The following is a 14,542-nucleotide window of genomic DNA, read 5'->3' as shown; positions in this document are numbered from 1 at the left end:
CCTGGAAAAAGATAACCTGTAAAGGTTGCATCTTTGACACTCCATGGGCAAAAACCAGTTACTTTCATTAGAACAAAGCAGATATAAAGTTGCTGAACCTCAGACAAAAATCACAGGGTATTTGCTCCCTTTATCACTGTCCTGGACTCAGTTGCTGAGCTGCTCTGGCCACACTCATCTCTTCAGACTGCCTGTGCATGCACCAAGATTGTGTAACTATCAGACATCCTTTGAGACAGGAACTTGAGAGCTCATACCTTTCAGGGCTGTCAGTCACCCGAGGGCACAGGTAGGCCTTTAATTGCCCCAGCCAGGCTCACCTGGGACCAGTTATAGTTAAGCTCAGGCTACAAGTTCAGTCATTGTTTGAATGAGGTTGTGAGAGTATTTATGGGGTTGTTCTCTGGTCCTGGCTCATCCCTCTGTATAGGGCAGTGCTGCCTTTACTGCTCCTTAGCAGTTCCTTAACTCAATGGCTTTTAGATCTTCATAGGACAGTTTGGTAAGTGACCTCTTTGGTTTTCTTTTTTTTTTTTTTTTTTTAGAAATACAGGTATGTATGTAGGTGAGCAAGTAACTTTTAATGGAAAAGGCCATCGGGCAATATGAAATTCAGGTCTGAGTTACTTTTGATAGTTGGAAAAGCAATGAGAAAACCTTAAAAGATTGTTCTTGGGCCCGAATATTCTGGTGTGTGCTCTTCTTGGTTACGTGAGCTTGTTTTGCCTTATCTACATGGCTAGGAAACAAAGCTAAGAAGCTTCTGGTGCTCCGTTCAGCCTAAACATAGACATGATGCAGAGGTTCAGGAAAGCTTGTAAACATCCAAGTCTGCTGCTGCTCAGCTCAGAAACAAATCCTTGTGTTTTGTTGTTCAAGCAACTACAGCATCTCTCCTGCAGGCTCTTGATTACATCGGGCAAAAAAGATGCTCAGTAAACAATAGATATAAGCAAAGGCAGCTGCAAGGCCAGAAGTATTAATAAGTGTTGACTTTTGTCTCTAGGTCGGTCCAAGTCTTCTAAGTGCAAGCACTATTTTTTTTTTTCCCCCCCAGTTGCCTGTGAACAACTATCTTGAAGGAAGAGAGTGTAGAGTTTGATGTCAGCCTTGTTCTGCTGTGCCAGGAGGGCTATGGCACCCGTTCCTTCTGAGCTGCTCTGGGACTGCTGGAGAAAACTCTCTGATACCCATCTGCCAGATCCCTTTGAGAGGGAAATGCACTCGCTGTATGCTGCGGGAGCTGGATGAAGAGGAAAAGATCTGGAAAAAAGCTAGAAGAAGTTTGGGTAAGTTCTCTTGGAATCTAGCATAAACCGTTACGAGGTGTAGGTGTCAGGAAATGCGTGGATTTTCAGTCAGTGTTGAACCGTACCCACAGCATTAAAGGCAGTGATGGTTTACTTCTGAAGAGTTGCGAAGTTAAGGCATGTTTTGGAGGCAGCATGCTCATTTTCAGGAGTCTTGTGGGGAGGTCGAGGAAATCTAATTTGGAGACCTGTAATTCTCTCATCCTTTGAGATGGCGAGTGGGGAAAACTGAAATTGAGCAACAACTTTTCTCTGCTGGAGTTCCCATGGAGAAGGACAGGAAACCTCCATTTGCACCTTCTTAATTAGTTTATATGCTAAAACCTTCCTCTAGGCAAGAATGAGGCTTATTGGATATGGGTAACACATGGCTTCACGCTTGGAGTTAGTCAGATAAGACTCAGCGTGATCTGTTTAGAGTTTAATTCCTTTTCCTATAGGGTCTACTAAATGCCCATAGCTAAGAGTCTCTTAATAGGCAAATGTATATTTTGAGAGCATGGGAATATAACATGACAAAGAATAATAAATATTCCAATTTTTGTAAAGGATGTATTTCTTTTTCCAGTACTCTTCTTATACTTGTCTGTATGTTTTTTAGGGCTGTGTTTTAAATTAGCACCAAGTGGGCATGTAAGACTGGCTCTATTGTTTCTTGTGTTTATGCTCCTATTAACAAACAAGTTGTGGAATAAGTGTGTTCTCTTTTCTTGGGCGGGTGTCTCTGTATATTAACTATGATCTTACCTTAACTATGAGGGAAAAATTTGCTCAGTATGAAACTTCAAGTACTGTTGGGGTCACTTCAGTTCATGGATGCATCAGTTCTCCAAATTTGCATTCCTCTCCAAACTGTCTTACTTAGATTCTCTTCACATCCTCCATGTACTACTAGACGTAATACTTCTTCCTTCCCCATAAGCAGACTTTCCCACTTGGGGTGTGTTGAGCTGTGTCAAAAGCGGATCCAGAACAGAACCACAGGGGGGTGGGGGACAGTATCAACTTGTTGCAAGTGCTGCATTTCCCCCAAGTCTCTTCAGACGCTTACTCACTTCAGCTTTTTCAAGTAACTGCTCATGAGAGTGTAGCCTTTGTGGTGAAAGTTACATAAAGACATTTGTAAAGTATTTACAGATGCCCTTGTAAGAAACTGGTACCTTTGAATTTACTAAAGCCTTGAAGGTAAGAAGCTATTGTCACTGTGCTGAGTGTTTTGGCTCAGATTCCAAGTGAATACCCTGATGAAGGTGAGAAAAGAATGTCAGTGTCATGCCCCCGTGTCCTATAGCTGGTCATTGGAGACCTGTTTTTCATGCAATGGCATCAAAGCCAAAGAGCAGAGATGTAGAAGTGGTGCGCTCTCACCCCATGGAGAATTTGTGTTATTTTGTGACGTGACTTCTGAAGTCTGCCTTTGAGACACACTAGGCAGGCTGATGATGTTTGTTGTGCTGAAGAAAAATATTTTTCATTTTCTCTAGGTGAAGTAATGTATGTATCTCTGGTATCCTCTCCCATTACTGACAAAAAAAAAAAAATCAGTGCAAACCCTGGAATGAGTACTAGGCAATATTGATAAAGCTATTGAGAAAAGCTGATCTTTACCACAGTGGATCTGTAGGCCTCCGTGTTTAAAATCTACTCTCTAATAAATGGCCAAGATGAGAGGTGGTAATACTTTATCCTTTGGTATTCCTTGGCTATACTACTGGTTGATGAAACCAGTATCTGGTCTAAGTGTCTGAAACATTGGTCTAAGTGTCTGAAACATTGGTCTAAATTCAGCTCCAAATTTAAGTCTTGTAGGCGGTACTTGGATTAAAAGGAACGGTAAGTAAATCCCCCAATCTTACCCTTGGTTTAGGAGGGTTCAGGCTTCTATTGCGGATCTGACCTGGGGCCTGTGGTTGATGTGACAGGGTTTCCCTTGGTGCAGAGCAGACAGCAATGGTCCATAATGAGTCAAGCTTGCAAAAAGTGTATCTACCCTCTGGGTACAGGTGCTTCTGAAGGATTTTGAAGGTTGACCCTCTGGCTGTCTCATGCTTGAAAAGCAACTCATGATGAAACACTGACACGTCTAGTGCAAAGTCTGAGTCATTTAACAGAAACCCCTTTGATATGAGGAATGGAGAAGGGTGAGTGGGAGGGGTCTTACGTGGAACAGACCAAGGACAATGATGCCCGAAATGGACCATAACAATGTGTATGTACCCAGACAGCTGATTTAATGACTCAGACCTCTGTCATGCTGCTTTCAGCTGAAGCAGTGGACCTCTGCAAAGCTTCAGTTACAAGCAGCACTGCTTTTTCATGACTGAGGATGAACTCATCCTACCATTCAGCCTTCCTTCAGTCCAGGGATTGCAACACAGAGCAAAAAATGGTGGTTTGGACTGTCTTTCAGGCTTTTAAAAAAAGTTAGTGGCTTGGTTGTCAAATGTGCTAAATGGTATAAGACTTTCAGAAATTCTTGGTGTTACCTTCTCTGTGGCCCTGTCAAATCAGGGCTACAAGGAAGGTGGTACCGAGTGAATGTTGGCCAATCTTGAAAATTCTGCCCTTAAATACGTATCTGCGTGGTTAATTAAAAATACCTTTTACTTCTCCATCCTTAGAGTCTGAACACCTGCTGTGGAGCTGTAAAAGTTATGAGTTAGAAGTTATGATGCCTGACTGTGTACAGAAAAGTTACAGGCTACAAGATACAGCATTATATAAAATGTTGGCCTGTGGATTTAGTCTGTGCTCCTATTGTGTTTTGTTTCTTGTAGATCCCAAGTCAAATTTTAACGTGTTCATGACAGTTTTGCAGATGTGAGAAAAGAAGTAGCAGTTCTCATTCTGCACGTAGGGAATATGAGGACTGGAGTGGCTACAGGTCTGTGCAAAGTTACACACCTGTCAGGATGGAACTAAGGCTAAAATCCTGACATCAGGTCTGGAGCTTTAGCTGAAAGGCCATGCATGTTGTATTACTTGTATGTAAGAGTAATACTTGAACATCTTTTGCTTGTAACAGCCTTTTGGTAATAGGATGAGTTGTTCACAATAAAAAGCGGCTGTATCCTACAGAACCGTATGTGGGTTTGGTTCACACATGCTGATGTGGAGTCTGCTGCTTACCAAACAAATAACTGAACCTCTGTTCTTCATCCTGCAAATTTTTGACAGTAGTGTTCCTTTATGTTTAAAAACTTATTCTGAGATCTCAGTAAAACTATACAGTATTATCCTGGGGGGTGCTGGACTGTGTCTGTTAATGTACCGCTTTGTCTGATGGGGATGTCTTGCAGTCGTACTCTTAGCTGTAGGAAGAGGTGAAGAAAAAGTCCCAAAGGCAAACATAGAATTTGGTACTATTCCTTCCAACACTGGAATGCAAAAGACTGGGTTCAAAATAATTGTTTGATTACATGCTCTTATTATAACTGTTTTCCTTAGGGTACTATTTCTCAGTTGGAGTGACATTCTGAGATATTATCTGAAGCTGGATTGGGGCTATTTGGATGGAAGCTTTTAAGATAAATACTCACCTTTGTTTGACCTCTTCAGTTTAAAATTGTTCATATTAATACTACCTGGAGTCATTCTTCACTCCTTTTTAGACATTTTAAATATTACAGCTGTACTTACAAGATCTAAATGAAACTGGATATTATATGTCTGTGCAGATTGACTAAAGAGTCTTTGGCCTCAGGGAGACTGGAGCTGCAATAGGGGAACCTCTCAGGGTAAAAGCAGCAAAAAAAAGAATGACTGGAGGTTGTGAAGTGGTTCAGTTGTAAACCAGGTTGTAGAGGCAGAGTTGTACAGGTGTTCCCCCCCAAGTCCTGTTTGGGAGGTCTTGCAGAGCCCCCAGCTCAGGGCCAGCCTGGTAGAAGCCAAGGGCTACTGCCTCAGGGCAGGGTTTGGGCATCCAGCCCTGAGGCTCACAGAGGACTGGTGGTGCGATCTGTGCTGGCTTCCAGGGAGCTTCTGCCCTGCCACCTGCTTCTGCCTATTTCCTGGCCTTTGGGCCACAGCCCTGGAGAGAGTGGAGCTGCAACAACTCTGCCTCTGAGGGGGCTGCATAAACGTGCCCTCTTGGCTGGGTTAGGCTTGTGGGCCTGCATGAGAAGATCTCAAGAGATACCGCTTGGTGTGGAATAGAAGGCTGCATCTCTCTGTGAAGCAATGCATTTAGCAGACTTTTTTTTAAATGATGCTTCTGCAAAAGTGGGTTGTGCAACTCTCCTAAATGAATAATTTCTGACAAAAGCAATGCGAATGTTGCGTTGCTAAACTTGGTTTACCCATCCAAACATGCATTTTTTTTTATGCTAGATGCAGATTTTTAAAAATAGAAGCTTTAAATAAGACTTTCCTCTCTATATATTCTGGCACCTAAATTGGTGTCAGCCTTTTCCAAAGGGCTGAGCAGCATCTGGAGTTCCCCACAAGGGTTGTGACTGACCAGTGCAAGCTGTAGCATAGTTAACAGCTTGAAAAATTGTGTTGCAGTTTCATGTGCCTAAGGGTAGGTTTTTTCCTTGGCGTTCCCCCTCCTGGCTGGATTACCAACTGTGATGATTTTATTGTTACCCTCATGTTAATTCATGTTTCTCAGAGCTTCACCTCTGAGAGCAAGGCTAGACAGTTGCTAGACAGAAAAGTGAAGAAAACTTGAAAATATGATTCAAGTGTGTTTCAAACTGAATAGCAAATATTGTACTGCTTATTTAAAAACTAATTTAAGGAAAAAAATCTCATCAGGGCCTGTCTCTTTAAAAACCTGCAAAGTTTTCAAGCCTTGAAGTACTGCTTTAAATATTTCTTTAAAAAGGAGTCATCTTTAAAGATGACTAAAACAGTAGTTGTCATAGTAGTGGCATTACTTGCATCTCTTTTGTTTTTTCTGGCCCTGACCCAGTATTAGGGTTCTTGCCTGTGCTTGCACTTGTGGTTGGACCAGTTATTATTTTATTCCCTGTGACAGAAGAAAACTCTTGATTCCTTTGTGGAAATTAAAGTATCTGACACTCACTTGATCTTACAAACTGAGAGCTATAATACAATGCTTAACTGCATTCTTCAAACTTGGCCCTTGTTTAGTTTTGCTTTGCAGTTAGAGCTGAACACTGATAAGAGAAACTCCCTAATAGCAAACTACTCTCTTGCACTGATACACATGTACACAAGTCTCATTTAATTGTTCATGCCAGCCTGAGTTCAGCTTTTTCTCCCTTTCTACCTGTAACTGAATTGCATCCTGTCTCTCACTCATGCAGATTTTGCTGACTACCTGAAGAAATAAAAATATTGCAAGATGTGGTAACCAGAAATACTAAGGGAGACCCAAATGCCCCAGCTCAGTGGCTGGAAATAATAATTGGTCTTGTAGGCCTTCTCTGAAGCCCAGCTAATCCAGGGATAAAATGGCACTGACTTTTGTTGTACTACTGATAGGATACAACTAACTGTGTGTTGATTGGAGTCACACATTCGTATCCTGAGGTTTTTACTTATCTCTTCATTGATGATAGGCAGCTGTAATAATTTCCAGAGCAACTTAACAGCAACAGTAATAAATGACAACAATAAGGAATAGCAGTGGAGGAAAAAAAAAATTGTGTGAGAAGCCTGAAAAGCTCTTCCATCACGTGAGAAACTTTTGAAGCTGACAGGAGTACTGCCTGCCTCGCTGGGCTGTGACCAGTAGATGCCACTGCAGCCTTTTTAACAGGGACCACCCCAACGTGGCTATAACTGAGTGGAATAACTGAATAGACTATTATAACTGAATAGAATAACTGCAGCATGGGAAGGGGACACCTGATGGCCTTCTCAGTCCTATTAGCTGATGATAGCATGTGCCCCATCGCCTGGTGCTAGGGGTGTGCAGGATAGACATGGGGTAAAACCACCTTATGTACACACCTGCATGATTAATTTTTAAGGCAGATGACACGCTTCCTATTTAGGACTCTGTGGAAAGCTTGCTTTTCCTGTCCGAGTTTCCTGCTTGCCCTTGCCTTATGATAGAAGTGAGATCCATGATGGTATCTCTGCATCAAGGAGTGCAATTTATACTTTTTTTCAGGTTTTGGGCCCACAAGCACTGAAGGTTTCTGCTATGATAGGTGTGCTTGGCATTGCGTTCAGGATTTGATAAACGCTGGCTGTTGCATGTTAATGGAAAACGGTGACTTGTATTGGGCTTTTTAAAGTATAAAGATGATATTTGAGAGAAAAAAGATCTTCTTTATTAAATGTTATTCAATAAAGTTATAATCTTATCTATATACATTTCCTTTTTTATTTTTAAAGAAAAGCAAATAGTGAAAGCCATACAGCTGCTTCTGTAGTTCTAATTTTTGTGTATATCAATATATATTTTTAACCCACCTGGCTATGAAGTCTGTTTGGAATATCTATTTAAAAAATACTTCTTAAGCCAAAGTGTAGAACTTGTTGCTCGTACAAAATGTATCTCCATAAAAGGCCTTAAATTGCTAGGAGAAGTCTCTGCAGTGAGGGTATCTGGGATCAGAATCAGTGCAGCTGTACTGTACAGATGGCAGGAGAACTTCAGGATGCAGTGGTGTCAGGTCTGTCATTCACGCTTTCGTGTGGAATTTATTAAGGGCAAAAAGAGTTGGCTGTTGTACCGATCTGTTTGGGGTATTACAAGCTTGCAGATGCTATTCCAGCCAATTTGCTTCAGATGGAAAACACCTCCTTCCTGTCACATCTTATCTCTACCAGGCAGGAGTGTGCAGGGGTTGTGTGGCTGCTTGTGGAAGAGCTCTGCTCTGAGCACCCGTAATGTGTTTGGGTAGACCTCAAGGAGCACACCATCACTGGATTCTCTCTTCCTAGCCTGAGTTCCTCTTAACACGAGCCCTTTTTCTAAAGGGTAAGTTGATGTATTCTGAATCTGTTCTGTGAAGTGCTTCAACAGGTGCTTAACTTCTGAATATGAGTGGTCCTGTTGAAGGTGTTCCTTTGTGCTTTGGCCTGGTATGAGCTCTTTGCTGGACCTTCATGGATCAAACAAAGAGTGACTTTTACTGTGACTGACACTGGGAAGGTGGATTATTGTTTTGGCCAAAGAACACACAGTTCAAGCAGCGCAGATCCCTCATGATTTGATACAGATACATGCTCATCCTAACAATACACCCCCTTTTGAAGCAATTAGGCAAGCCCCCATTATCAAGCCTTGAAGATCTCAAGTCATGAGCTGCACCTTTCCCAAAATTAAATCCCACCCCAATATTTTGGCTTTAGCTCTGTCTGGTTTCATTGTTTTATTATTATTATTATATTATTTGGTTTCTAGTTGTCATTCTGAGCCCTTGTCATGCATCAGTCTTTACTGTACAACTGACAGGAAGGGAGATACACCTGGAAGTGGAAGGTGACATTCATGAGTAATTGCATGAATAGAAGAAAGAAATGATCTTAAAAATACAAAATGTCTGAAGAATTGGATTAGAAGTTGTGGGAGTCTTTCAAGGATTTGGTTAAACTGAATTGGAGTTAGGATCTTCTTTCCTCTAAAAGAAAGCCCATGAGTGGATTTAACAAAGGAAGAGTAAAGCAGTTTAAATGGAGCTTCTTTTCTTTATGGATGGATCTTGAAAAATCCTTTGTCTCTGTATGTGGGTTCTTCTAAACTGATTATGCTAATGTGGTTGTTTCTGTAATTTAATTATCTCTGCAATCAATGAGAACAAGTTAATTAAAAGTCTCTTCCTTTGTTAGTTGAGATGTATTAGTTTTTCCTACGCAGAACTTCATGGCTTTTGTCTGCTCCTGTTGTCATAGCCTGGTTTTGTTCAGCGCTGCTGTGCTTTCTATTGCATAACAACTTAATATAGCTGGCTTTATAGCTCTTCCTTTTTATAGGCTGGACAAAACCTCCTCCAGGGATTTACAAATGTAGGTCAGTAGTGTAAAAACATGAGTCCTACTCCTATATTAAAGTTTGCTCCTGAGTGGCCAATCAGTTTTGCTTCCAGTCCCTTCGGCAGGTTGTATTGCAGGCGCTTTGATGTTAGAAGGTGAAATGTGTGTGCAGGGAAATTGCTGGGCTTTCAAGTGTGGTCCTGGTAGCCTGGGTTTGGAAATCATGTTTTGTTTATAACCAGAAAGGTTTTTACTTTAGAAAGCTCTTGGGAGATGAGCTTAACCTTGGGCTACGGTAATGTCAGGACTGAACAGGGCTGGGCATAGTTTGTATTTAGATTGGCGACAGCCAATCCTTCAGACCTGTGTGACTCAGTAGCTGACACACTTCCTTCTGGGTATGAATGCCACAACACGTTGGTAGGAGGTACTGCACTGCTCCATGAGTCATTAAATCCAAAGCACTGAATTTTTCCTGGTCATTAAAGATCTCTTGGCTCTCTCAGTAAGAGCATGGCTTTGCCTGGCTATTCTGACCAATTCCCGACTCCAGTAAGCTCCCTTCCCTGGCAGTCCTCTCCCTGGCAGTCCGGTTTCATCATTTGCTCTTTGCGTTCCAGCTAAAGTGCTGCAGATTCGTGATGTTGGTATAGAATTGCTGGTCCTTCTTAGTACTGGGGAGATCTGTGTATTTTTACAGCTCTGAAACTAGAAGGTTAAATAATCAGATAATGTAAACTGGATAATTTCTTTTGATTGTCAGCATACACAGGCCAGGGATCTTGTGCCTTCTGTGATTTTATCCTACCTTCTGAAGAAAAGTCCTTGGACTGAAATCCCCTGACCAGAAACTGGAGCTTTTCTTGTCTGTTTCAGGAGCAAGGAGGAGCTTCCCCTTCCCCACAGCAGGGCATGGAGGGGCTCTGAGCTTCACAGATTCCTGAGGACCTGCTGAATCTTGTGATAGCGGTAGATATGTTTGTCTCCTTGTGTCTCTCTTTCCCAGAGAGACCTCCTCTTTGCGTCCCAGTGAATGACAGATGGTATCCTGCCATGAGAAAGGTGAAAAGTTTGTGTTGTAGCTGGTAGTCTAGCCACATGCCAAGGCTGCTGTGACTTGAGGATGTTTTAGCGGCTTTGTGCTAGAATGCTATCGATGCACAACTGCTTTAAGCTTGCCTAGAGGTGTTGGAGGTCAGTTTATGCTATGGAACAGCTATCTCTCCTTTCTGACCTACACAGACCAATGGGACTTTCCTAGTTTTAGAAATTACAGGTTCTGAACTGATGAGGATGGAAGAGGAAAATACAGAAATACGAAAAATGGACAGTCGCGCTCCCAGGACTCTCTAGATCTGCATCTGCTTACAACTTGAGGATTCGTGGTGGCTTTTGGAGATGTACTTTTCATCGAGATTAATGTTTAAAAGCTCCATGATTAACACAAAGTTTCTTACTCATTGCATATTATAACCTACTAGCTCTGACCCATGTTTGGTCTGGAATTGTTTTAGGAATATCCAAGTACGAAGGATGTCCTTTAGGCAGAAGTAGAGACTCCATTTCTAGATAAATATTCCATAGTCTTTGCAAATATCTTATTTTGATAATATGTTTGTTATGTTTAAGTTATTTTTCCAAGAGCCCTCATTTTGTGTCTATTGACATCTTAGCTTGTTGAGTGATGGCCCTTTTTGTCTAGTGTATCAGGTAGGGTTATTGGTCAAGTTTCCAGCCCAGAGATAAGCAGGAGCTTTTCTTTTAACTCTACTTTTCCAACTTTAGTTTCAAAACCAAAAACTTAGCTGCAAAGGAAGCGCCTACATGGAAAAAGTAAACTGTAGAGCTTTAGCCATCTTAATCCTTTCACAGAATTTCTCTGGAAATTAAGGTGACGGTCATTCCAGTGTTTGAAATCTTCTAGTATATTCTAATCATTCTTAACATGTCTTGAGATGTTATTCAGTAGCCATCTAGTATATATGTATTTAATCAGAGCTTTAAAGGCTCAGTTACATTTCTGGATGAGAGGTTAGCAGTTAATAAGTCTTTGACAGCGACAGGAGTCTTGTCTTAACCCCCTTACTAGTTCAATACCTGGAAAACTCCTCTAAGGTCTCAGATTCAGTATTGCTTTTAAGTGGATACTTGCAATAATATTTGTAGCTCACACAGTGATACCATGCTGTGCTTGTTCTGACCTCCCTTTAAGGACCTGATCCAAAACCAATTTTGAAATGAGCGGAAAGTCTTCCATTGATGTTGTGCTTTAGAACAGATCCTCGAAGAAACTGCAGAGGAAGCGATAACATAGTGGTGGGTCATGTGTCTTGTGTCTGCAGTACTGGGGAGCTGATGTCATGTTTATTAGAAGCCAAGATCAGAGTTCACAGGCTCAGGAAATGTCTGCAGAGTTTAGGAATGGTTTGTAACTTCTATCCCAATGACAGGTTTATTTGGCACTTTTTGATAAGTGGCCTGTTTGAAATTTCCTCTCCGAGTAAGCAATTTGTAATTCCCACTTGAAAGGGCTACTGTGGGGGATGGTGATGGGGCCATATTTGAAAACCATTTATGGTTACTAACATCCTGGCATCTGTCATCCAGGAGTCCTGTGCCTTTATTGTTTTGATCTGTCCAAAATGACTTCTTTATATAGAAACTGGGAGACTCTTTGTGTCCTGAGTGCAGATAAAAGTATTTATGGTCCCTTAAAACATATAAATAGAATTGGTGACTAAGCTAAAGGATCATTAGAAATAGTTCCACTTTTTTTCCATGATTAAGTTTGCTGGCTTTGTTTTGATCACCTTGTCTCATACAGCTTTGTGGTGCAGTTTTCACTGTTCCTCGCCAAAATACCGTCATTGGGACACTTAAAAATCTGCGAATTCTGAGCCGCTGCACTGATTCACAGTCCTCTCATCCTGAGCCCGGCTTCTGTGTTCTTAAGCAACAATGTAGTCATTTTGCAGGTGTTGGAGGTTGCTTCCACTGACAACTTCTATTGGCTGCTGAAGAAAGTTAGAAAAGCTCTTGTCATAGGAGTGGTGTGGCTGCAGTACTCTAAGGATATCGAGGAGACAAAGTTTATTGGGAGAGGTAATGGCTTTTCTTAAACTGGCTTGTGTAGCTGGAAAGAGCAAACAGACTCAGCACCTCAAGAGATCTGACAAAGTGAATCTGAGCCATAAAGTATGTTTGGTCTTTCTAAATATGTCGGATAATTCTTGGTTACCTTCCTGAATTTCAACAGAATTTTCAAGCTCTGTGGATGGGAAAAGCATGTCATTATGTAATTTTAGCATTATGGTTAGATACTATAACTAGAACAATGCTTGTTTTTGATAATTGGCATTCATGAGCTTTTTTTCATGTACGGTTATGTGACTTCCCCTTTGAGGTATAGAAGGAGTATGAGAAACACTGAACAGCTGTCTGCCAAGAAGGAAAATGGAGAATTTCTCTTTGGCTGCTTTTTTTTCTTCCGTTTCCAGAAGCAATCTGCTGCAGTAGACCTAAACTTGGGTTTCAGCTACACTGGTTTTTATTTCGAGAGTTGGAGCAGGTGTTTAGGGAAGTGTTACCCAAACACAGGCTCTTCAGAATTGGCACATAGGGATGTGGAGGAACCCAACAAAGCAGCTGTTGACTCCACTGTGTTTAAAGAGGATTAACAGGAGTTAGGTTGTTACTGGAGTTCCTGGGAGCACCTGGGTCAGGTGAGGGCCTGTATGCCTTTTTTGGAACCTGAGTACTCTGAAAATTGAGTCTTTAGTATACATGTAACACTTGTAAATAAATCCCAGACTCCCGTGTCATTTGTGTGCTCTTGAAAGTACCTCAGCTCCTTTTTGTGGTAAGGTCTAGTTGGACAATAATGTTTTCACTCTTTGGATACTTTCAAAATCTAAATAGATGAAAGAGACCTGATTTCCCTGAAGAGACACAGAGGACAAGCAGTAAGGTCGACAGGAGAATCTGGATTCCATTTTAGTGTTGCTGTCCTCTTTGCTGTGGCATGAAGTCACATAGGCTAATCTTGAATCATATTAGAATTTATTTCCTGTCATCAGAGGTTTATGCATTGAATATACCCTGACCTCTGTCCTCATCTGAGGTAAACCAGACAAGACAATCCAAATAGGACTTTTATCATAGTGTTGATTTTGTTCTATTCTTGGCTTCCTGTTCAGGCCATTAATGACGTATTCGTGATGACTTCCCCAGAATCACGGGGGAAGTTACTGCAATTCAGTGTTACAAGTTGAGTCTAGTTTCTGCCAGCAGAGGACATTGTTGTTCAATAAATTTCTCCAAGAGGCTGCCTTTTGGCATTTGCTGTGGATCTTTAGCCTGATGGTTTGTAGAGTTTTAGACAATTTGTTATGCTTAAGAAAAAGCCTATTTTTGTGGAAGAATGAAAGTTTCTGAGATTTTAAAAAACAAGTTGCAACTGAACTATCTCTCAGGTGCTAGAAGCAGAGTGCTTTTTTGCCATGTCAGTTTTCAGCCAGTAAAGCGCTGTTTATGGAAGTGCTGTTGATTGGCACCAGTACTGCAAAGACTCTGTGTCAGATAAGCTATCAGCAGGAGGAATTGAATTCTCTGGAAACATTATGCATCTATTATTAGTGAAACTTTCACCTGCATGTGAGGGATAAGCAGGTGTCATGGCAGAAGTTGAAATTAAGGAGGGATTTAAAGTTGATGGCTTGGAGAAAAGTGAATTTGTTATGTGTCTTGTGTGAGGGTACCTCTCGATGGCAGCAGTGGGCTAATCCTGCCACAGAAAGTTGGGGGGGTGGAAATTGTGTTTGTTCAGCCGTTCCCTGATACCTGGTGTGGAGGTGGGAACTGAGGAATAATTTAAAAAAATCAGCCTATGCTTTACAAAGGAATCTTTACTGGGCCAAGAAGATAAATGGGAGTCCCTGCAGACACAGAGCGGCCTTGAGTCATGTACACAACAGCGTAGGTGCTCTGAGGAGTTGATGAACCTAGAAAATCGTCCTTGTTTATGTGTAACTAGCTGTACCCTGAACTGAGAGCATATATCCAATCAAGTGTCTTCTGTAAGAGGCGGGTCATGTAGTTTAGAGGACTCTTGAAGCCAATCCAAAAAATCCCACCCCCCTCTGGGGTAAATATAGAGATTTAGATTTTTTTTTTATTTAATTTCCTCAATTTTATTAAATTATTTGCTAAATAAAAGTAATGTGAAAGCTAAATACTTGATGCTTTAAAAATATTTCAGTGGTCACTATAGTAGAACAATCCTAAGTTAAGATGGGAGGAGAAGTTTTAAGCTGACTTCAATTGAAATGTTTTTTTCA

General features: G+C 41.3%; 1 long non-coding RNA gene across 1 annotated transcript in view; it reads left to right on the top strand.

The window, feature by feature from the left end:
- Nucleotides 1-1,046: 1,046 nt before the first annotated feature.
- Nucleotides 1,047-14,542, top strand: part of LOC141941543 (uncharacterized) — a 168,973-nt gene continuing 155,477 nt past the window's right edge. The window contains exon 1 of the long non-coding RNA XR_012628367.1: nucleotides 1,047-1,289. This is a non-coding gene — a long non-coding RNA (uncharacterized LOC141941543). The remainder of the gene's footprint in view (nucleotides 1,290-14,542) is intronic.

Source organism: Strix uralensis, chromosome 3, assembly GCF_047716275.1.
Source record: "Strix uralensis isolate ZFMK-TIS-50842 chromosome 3, bStrUra1, whole genome shotgun sequence".
Lineage (NCBI taxonomy): Eukaryota > Metazoa > Chordata > Aves > Strigiformes > Strigidae > Strix > Strix uralensis.
Note: the sequence above shows the minus strand (reverse complement) of the source record. Positions and strands in the feature narration are given on the sequence as shown.